Consider the following 8,413-nt stretch of genomic DNA (forward strand, 5'->3'; position numbering starts at 1 on the left):
GTATTTCCGCGTTAGTCGCTCGCTTCGGCTGTCTTTGATGTAATCGAACGCGATCGGTGATACTTCTCGTTGCTTTAAATTGGCCTCGCTCTTGGATAAGAGGGATATACGGTGGTCGTACTGGAGCACGAAAATATCGCGTTCCAAGGGGTGGAAATGACACGTTAGAAATAGCCGTGTCTTATACGGCACGCGATAATATGGATCGCTAAATTTACTAAAAATTGATTTTCTAATCCCGTACTATTATATTGACAGAGTTTGATATTTGGTGCTACCATAATAACTCTAGGCCACAGCAGTTTTAACGGAAATTTTAATGGAAGATTGCAAACTCGAAATAGCCATATTAAATAGAACAAATATGGAAATGTCAAAATATCAAAGTATTATTAGATTAGTTTTACTTATTCATTTCTGTTCAATTATTTAACCAAATGAAATTTGTAACTAACCGACGAACGTAGCAGCTGTTTGAAACGGGCTAGGGTAATTTTAGCGATCGAATGGAACAAGGTTTCCTCTATTACAGCGACGAGACCAGTGGTCCCTTCGTTTCGGTTCTTCTCATAAATCATCCATTTCCGTAATTTGCATTATTCTCTAAAACAAACCGAGTCCGCCGTGAATCAAGACTTATTCTGGGATCTGGGACTCAGAATCGAGTTCCCTCGGTGCATCCCTTCGCTCTATTACCGAAACTATACGGGCTGCGCTATTCAAGCAATCTTCCCTTAGAAAATACACAACACGATGGCAGGATCGAAATGAAAATTTCACCTAATTTATTGTTCATCTTCGCTTTAAGATTAGACGAATGCGTACCAACGAAAGGAATAATATTCGTAGGTCTGAAAATACTGTACTCTGTAAATATTGAATGGAGTTGGAATCATGGATAGGAATTGTATCGTTCAATAATTCATGTCATTCGGTTGGAAAGCTCGGTACGGTTCAACGATATTCAAGTCCACCGCGAATGTAGCCTACTTTCTCGGCGAGATAGGTCGAAATCTCGGTCGAGGTTTTCGCAGGATATTCGTATGAGATAAGTCAGTTTTCTGGTATTTAAAAGTCAATAAAGCTAACGAGTTTCTATTCATCGCGACAAGCTTGTAATTGGCTCTGAAATTAATTAGGATCGTACGGAGATCCTCTCGACGTACGTTTATTAATGCATTCGCTCCAAAAAATTCCAAAGCTCCATCTGTCAGATGAAAGCCGGCTGTATCAGGTTATTCTTGAAACGTCAACTCAACGGAAGTGACTGCGTTTTAATTGAATTTTTACTCGCTAAATAGAGAGAGAGAGGGAGGAACAACGGCATAATCGTTCAAAGATGATTTCACGAAACGCGAAAACGAAAAGGGGTGCTTTTCGTGCAAAGCAGCGACGCGACGATTTCATTTTGCAAAGTATCTTTTCATCGTTTGAATTTGATCCTCGATGTAACTGGCAATTTGGTTCGTTCAACGATGCAACGTTGAGAACAAGAGAGACAGAGAGAGAAGGAAAAAAGCGCGACGCTTCGTGAAAGTTTAATTAAAAATTGAGCCGAGACTCGTATTAAAAATGCAGCTCGCGGACAGATGAAACGAAAGCTTGCAACGAAAAAAAAAAAAAAAAGGAAAAACTGGGGAATAACGGGATAGCGGGACGCGGAAGATAGGCCTGAAAGAAAGAAAAAGAGAAAGAAGGAGCGCGTCAGATTAAAATGTTATTCGCTGCGGGCGGTCTTATCAAACGGCCCACCGGCGCAAACGATTTCGCTTTTTGCCCCTGAGAGGAGCTTCTTCTCTGCCCTTTTTAATTTACACGCGGCTACCTGCGAATTTACGCGGAGCGTGCGACAAGTCGCGGGTAATTACGCCAGCAATTTTTCCGGATTATCGTGCAACTATTTGGACAAATTTTATGGAGAGCGAACGACAGAGAATTTCATTTTTAATAAAGCGCGAACTTCTAAAGTGAAATCAATCAAAGTGCTGATAAATTAAGAAGTATTGTTCGATTGACACGTACAGATGGTTAATATTCGACAGAAACGATTGAATTCAAACGATTCGCTGTTCCATGCGAAAAAATTCGAAAGCAACGCGTCAATACGAAATGACGAGCAGCGAAGCGCGACCGGAATCACGGGGAAACGTACTTTTCGTTCTGGGAAATGATATTTACCCCGTCGCCAACTAAACACCGACCGGGCCACGAATTAATGGGCCGTTGTTTCGACCAGGCGGACACGACGCGCTCGTATTGACTGTTCGTTAATTGAGTGACGTTCTGCAAATACTTTAGTCGCGGAAATAACGGCCGTCTCGCCATCGATTCGCTCGATTGCCGATACCTACAAAAGAGTAACTTTTACTTTCCACAGTAACGGATTTTCATCCCCCATTCTACCTAAGATTCGATGGGAAATTTTGTCGACGGGAAAGCGTAAAATGGTTCGAAAATGAGAGCAGAGGTAGAAGGGAGAACGAAGGAAGGATCGGAGGAACGACGAAACGCGTTGAAATGCTCTCGCGCTCGAGACGGATGTGTCTCGCGAGCGTAATTACGGAACGCGTCGAGTTTTCTCGTCGGACGGCAAGAATTATGTGACCGTAATAAATTCCAGCGTTTCAACGAGGCCCCGTCGAACGAAACAGCGTACCGTGTTACGTAGAAATTTCGTGTCTCTCCATCGACTTGCCCCGTGAAATCGCGATAAGCTCAGCCGAGGATCGCGCCTGTGCCGTGAGAATTAACGAGGTCCGAATGCTTGCCGAACGGTATTCGCGATACTCGACGAAATTCCACGGAGATCCGCCAATTAGATTCGGAATCGATGCAGGTCAAGAATACCCAAAAACTCACCGGCCTCGGAGATATTTCGAGGGGCCTCTCTCGAATGAACAGGTAGCAGAGAAAACGTTCGATGTCCAGGTAACCTTTTTTCGATCTCCGATACGCGCCTATGGCTATCGGAGAAAATAAATTTCTCGCCGATCGATTAGCCGCGATAAAGACCGCCGCGCGCCGCTTCGTAATTATGGCAACAATTAACACGCGGCTTCGATCTTTCGCGCGATTCTTTGAAACGTCGCGTTTCAAACGGGAATGACAACTTTTATTCCGATCGAAGCGAGGTGAAATGGAACGAGAGTTGATTAAACACAGGTATACCAGACTGTTTACCTGCAATTTTATTAATGATAAAAGTAGAGACGGCCTTTTCAGCGAAATCATCGGTAATGGCATGATGTGATAGTTTTTTAATAAGTCGAGTGGCTAAAAGATTTCTATTTGATCGATCCACCCACGCCTCGAATCCCGAATCGAATTGTTGATCGATTGTTCTACTTATGAAAGGGGGAGAATTGGAGTCCGTTAAAAAAGGCGACGCGTATAAAGACATCAAGGAAGGAGGAGATATCAGGCGCGTGGCTAATGCAGCCGTTACCACCCGCATGTTTCAACACGGCCACCCTCGACTCGGACCTCTTCTTTTTTTTTCCTCTCTTTCGCTGTCTTCTCTGCGCTTCGCATAGCCAGAGGCTGCTCTTAATCAGCGATCGCAGAGCTGAGAAAAATAAATCGTCGCATTATTCAAGGGGTCTCCGGTAATATGGATCGGGGGTTGATGGGGGGGAGGAGAAAAAGGAACGCGGTGGAGGGTTAGAAAAGAAGGAGACGAAGAAGCGGAGGAGGAAGGGTGAAAAAAGGAAGAGGGAAGCGTGTGGGTAGGGAGTGGAGCCGGCGCTAACCGTTCGCTCGTAGCCGGCGAGATAACTTTCTGTAATTCAACCGTACGGCGACGAATACTAATTCCCTCCATTAATCTCGCCGGCTCGTCTCGTACGAACCTTTTCGATCCCGTCTAGTCCATCCTCTTTTCCGCTGTTGAACGGCTTTCAGAGCACCCTTAAATCGCTGACCGTGATTCTAGACGCTCGGTTCTCTGCACCTTCGTCCAGGAAAATTCAAGGCCCCCGGCTGTGATTCGCAACAGGCATTTTCTATCTTGTTTTTCCTTGAATTTTCAAGATTTCAACGTTGGCGGATTGAACGCGCGTATAAATATGCATAGACGGTAGCGGGAAGAAAATTCAAGGGTGCGTGGGGAAATCGTTTGGCAGTGTCGAAGCGGCTTGAATAATGAACCTTCTTCCGGCGGGAAACGAATAAAGCCGGGTTCAAAAGCGTACGACTCGCGATAACAATTTCACGGTGACTCGTTGATTTGGCCGGGTCAAAAGAAACGGCGCGGCGATGGCACGAAATTCGCCATAGTCCTGTAGCCGTTCCATTTCCTAGCAGCGCAGATTTATGACTCCGCGAAATTGACAGCGTAAAAAATTCAAACTGTTCGCGATTTCAGCATGATACTGGTACGCTCGAAAGAACAACTCACTTCTGACCGCGTTCCCAGTTTCTTCCATCTCGGAAAAAGATAATTAAACCGGTGGCGAGGATCGTCGAGAATCGTATTCCGCGACACCGAATATCAAATAATTTTAAACTTCCCACCGCGAAATGGCACAAATTTACAGTATCGTTATAATATTTCCATTATTTCGAAAGGACTGACGGTCATTTTTTCCATAGAGTCGTATTCGAACGTGTTCTCCCAGAGAGGACAGTTTTTTCAAGTAAAGAGAGGGTTGCTTTTTCCCAAGCTTACTCGTCGACAGACGGAAAGAATTACAACGGGCGATGATAAAAATGAGACCCTCGCGGTATTAAATCATCATAAATTTGCATCCGGAATTGGACTAATGACTAACGCGAAGCTGAGCCGCTCCGAACGAGAGCTCATCCTTCCCGCGGCTTGTCAACCTTCCTTTCCTACCTACTTCATCAGAGTACCTTCTATCACCGAATTTTTATCTTAACTTTCACGTAAATCGTACAATTTTCGAGCGTGTACGATAGTCGATAGAGCACGATCGTGTTGATCCGGTATTTCGATTTGCTAAATTATCCTTTCTAGTGTATCGTTGAAAGAACAAACACAGCAGGCTCCCCTTGGGAATATAACGCGGTCAAGTTTGTTAAATAAATTTTGCGCTTTCGTGTATACAGTCGGAGTAAGAAGTGAATGATGGAAATTGGTTGATACAGCGAGCATCAACTACGATGATAATTATTTACCTTTTATTAACAGAGTTTCATGGAAGAAACTTAAATATTAATATATATATTAAATAACTATTTTGAATATAATCAGGTAAACCGTGATTCAATATTGAAAGTGACGATACTTATATATGTATAATGAAATTTCCATTGACCGTGAGTTAATATTGAAGTTTTTACTTTCATCGAGTTACTAGCAATGTTAACATAAAATCGTCGTTTGAATGTAAAAACCGTAGATTGACTTTTACCCGCGACTGTATATAGTTCATGGTCTATCGCTCGTAACAATTATAATTAATTCAGACGAACAGCGATTCAAATCCAAACACGACCGGCTGTTCAAATATTTGCATTTCCCCGGGGGGTTTCGTTGAAAATTACAAAAACGAGGAACTCGAGAGCAACGAACGAGTGATTTTATGACGACTCGCGGTTCCGTTATCAGAATAATTCGATTAACCTGCCCGGAAACGGAGTACGTGTTTCAACGAGCAATTAAAAGATCGTTTCTAATAAAGAAAGGCTTCGTCCTTTTTCTCTGATCCTCTGCAAACAGGGAATAATCGAATCATCGGTGCAATTAATTCGAATACCCGATATATAAATATAATCTAATGGTTACTTTCAAAATTAAAATACTCAAAAAAAAACAGCAGACCTTTGGTATTGTTCGAGTATCTCTCGAGGCTGTTGGACGAAACTAAAGGGGCACCTTCGAAGGAGTTGCAGAAGGGATTTTAACATGAACCTTTGGCGCGAACGAATTCTAGACCGCGTCAGGGTACGTATTAGGAAATGAATTTGGCAGTGAAGATCTTTTTGCACTGCCTCGATCGATCTCCCCGACTGTTCCACCCCTTCTCCTTCATTCTTGTCTCGATTCCTGTTAAAGACGAAAAGGGCGGCGAACATCTTTTTCTCGTAGGGATCTAGAAATTGTGTAATACTTTTCCAACAGGTTATCGTACCCTATGCCGCGCGGAAAAAATGTGTACATCTGTCGAAAGGCAATTAACTGGTTTTTCAGGGTGCACCCTGAAGCCGAAGCAACCCTCGAGAGGGAAGATTGTCCGGGAACGCGACGAAACTCGGTGAGAACTCACTTATCCTCGCTACCGGTTCGTTCGTGTTCCACGCTCTTCAAACCGGCCGATTTCATTACCGTGGTCCGTCTGGAAAATTAGCGTAAAAAAGAGAAAAAGGAAAAGGTTACTTCTCGGCAAGGCAGCTGGTGTGCCTCCGACGTGGTCCACTTTTCAGCGAGAACTTTTCCTTCCTTCTTCTGCTTCACGGTTAAGAGCGATTCTAATTATGTTAATTAGTCAGCCAGCACCGTGGCTGCCGCTTCTTCTTTGGTGGTTGGGAAAGTTTGCTCGTTCGCGCCGAGCCGCGCCGTCTTCTCTTTCTCTCCGTCGAGGAAATCGGCCACGTGGCCGCTCGTAAAAGAGGATTTTCGCGCGGGATCCTCGTGTAACCGCGGCGCGTTTTAATATACCCCGAACCGCGGGAGGACCGACATAATCCCACCCCCTTTATTAAAACTAGTTATCACTTTAATAATTGGTCCGGCTTTCCATCGCGTTTCGAGTGGAATAAACTTTACCGAGAGATATGAAAACTGTTGCGTGCTGATTAAGAAAGTAATCGTATCGCAAGAGTAATCTGATCGTACAACGAACCGGGGGATGTGAAGTGTTCGAGAAGAGCAATTGTTGTACGCTAATTCTCTTCTAATCGCTGGAAAATACCGTCGGATAGAATAATATCATTAGCCAGTATAATGATATTATCGTGATTTGCCGGAGCCATCGGAGCAAAATCAAATTCCGCCAAAGTTTGCGCAAAATCATTATTATTATTATTATGGCAGATCGTTGCAAACAATGCGCTCGGGATTTCAAATATTGATCCTGTGACGTAGTCGTAGGTGAAATTGCCCCGATGCCACGCTGCAACGCGTTACAGTCTCGTTTTGGTTTGGTTTATAACCAGCAGTGCTTAGCAAACATACCGTTCTAATCGCCGATAAACTTTTTCCTCGACAATCGCCGCTTTGAAATTCACTCTCGCACCCACTGGCGAGAAGATTCCGGATGCACGTTGTCGGTTCTTAGATTCGTAGACTGATTCGAAATAAAAGTAGCAAAGGTGTACACAGAGAGTGTGGTTAGCCTCAGGTGGGCAGCTTTCTTCCGTTGATTTTCATTCGCTTTTGTGAAACTGGCGCACAGCGTCTGCTGTTGGCGGAAAAAGTTCTTAATAGTCGGATTAAAAAACAATCGCGCTCGAAACGCGAAACGAAACCGGCAGAAGAAGATTATTCAGCGAAATACGTTTCTGGAACGCGGGACGAAATTCAGCTCTCAATTTTGCCAGCCGCGTTAATGCATACAGGTCGGCTAGGTCAAAAGATAGAAGATGGAAAGACGCGCGAACGGGAACAGAGGAAAAGTGGTATCGCGTACAGAGGCAGAAATTACTATTAAACTCGATTTCCTCGAAACGTTGAGCGAGCCGCGGTGCCGGCTGTCCTCCATTTTCGCGGATCCGCTAGCTCTCGGTCACGAAAACCGAGAAGAAAAACGAACATGAACGCGTTTTTTCATTTGCTCTTCTCCATCGTTCGTGGAATTCTTGTTTCCTCGCTTCGAAACAGATATCTCGCAAACAACGATGATATCGCGAGCCATTTTAAGGCGAAAATCACAATTTTCTAAATAGAATTTTCACAACTTCTTTCTTCTGTATAAATAAATAAGTTGCTTTTCGTGTCGGCATACTGGTACACCCTGTTACAGGCACTTTCGAACCTTTCCAACTTTGCGTTCGTTCCTACGGTTCGTTAAAAAATTCTATCAACCGCGTTATCGAGAAAATAATTAGCATCTCAGGTAGCGGAGAACTTGGTAGAAACAATCTGAACATCTAAAGTCGTTTAATAAACGTTCGACGTTGGAGCCTTTGAAGGTTCGCGAGTCAAGCCAAGTTGTCGCTCCGCTGTTACCGTTCCCGCGGCAAATTAATGAATTCGGTATCGATTTTAACCGCGCTCGATACCGCGGCTAATTATTGCGTAATTTGTCCTCGACGATATTAATAGCGACGTATATTGCCAGACGAGAAACACAGCTTCTCCTCGGCCAGCGTAGGTAGGTCGAAAGAGCGAGAGATCGCACGGCGAGATTACGATTGTAGATGAGTCGGGCTTCAAAAGGGGAACCCCCCAGGGCGAGGATATGCAGAGGAGAAAGAGACAGAGAGACTTCTCGATGTGGGAGGACTACTTCGT

Source organism: Osmia bicornis, chromosome 6, assembly GCF_907164935.1.
Source record: "Osmia bicornis bicornis chromosome 6, iOsmBic2.1, whole genome shotgun sequence".
Taxonomy (NCBI): domain Eukaryota; kingdom Metazoa; phylum Arthropoda; class Insecta; order Hymenoptera; family Megachilidae; genus Osmia; species Osmia bicornis.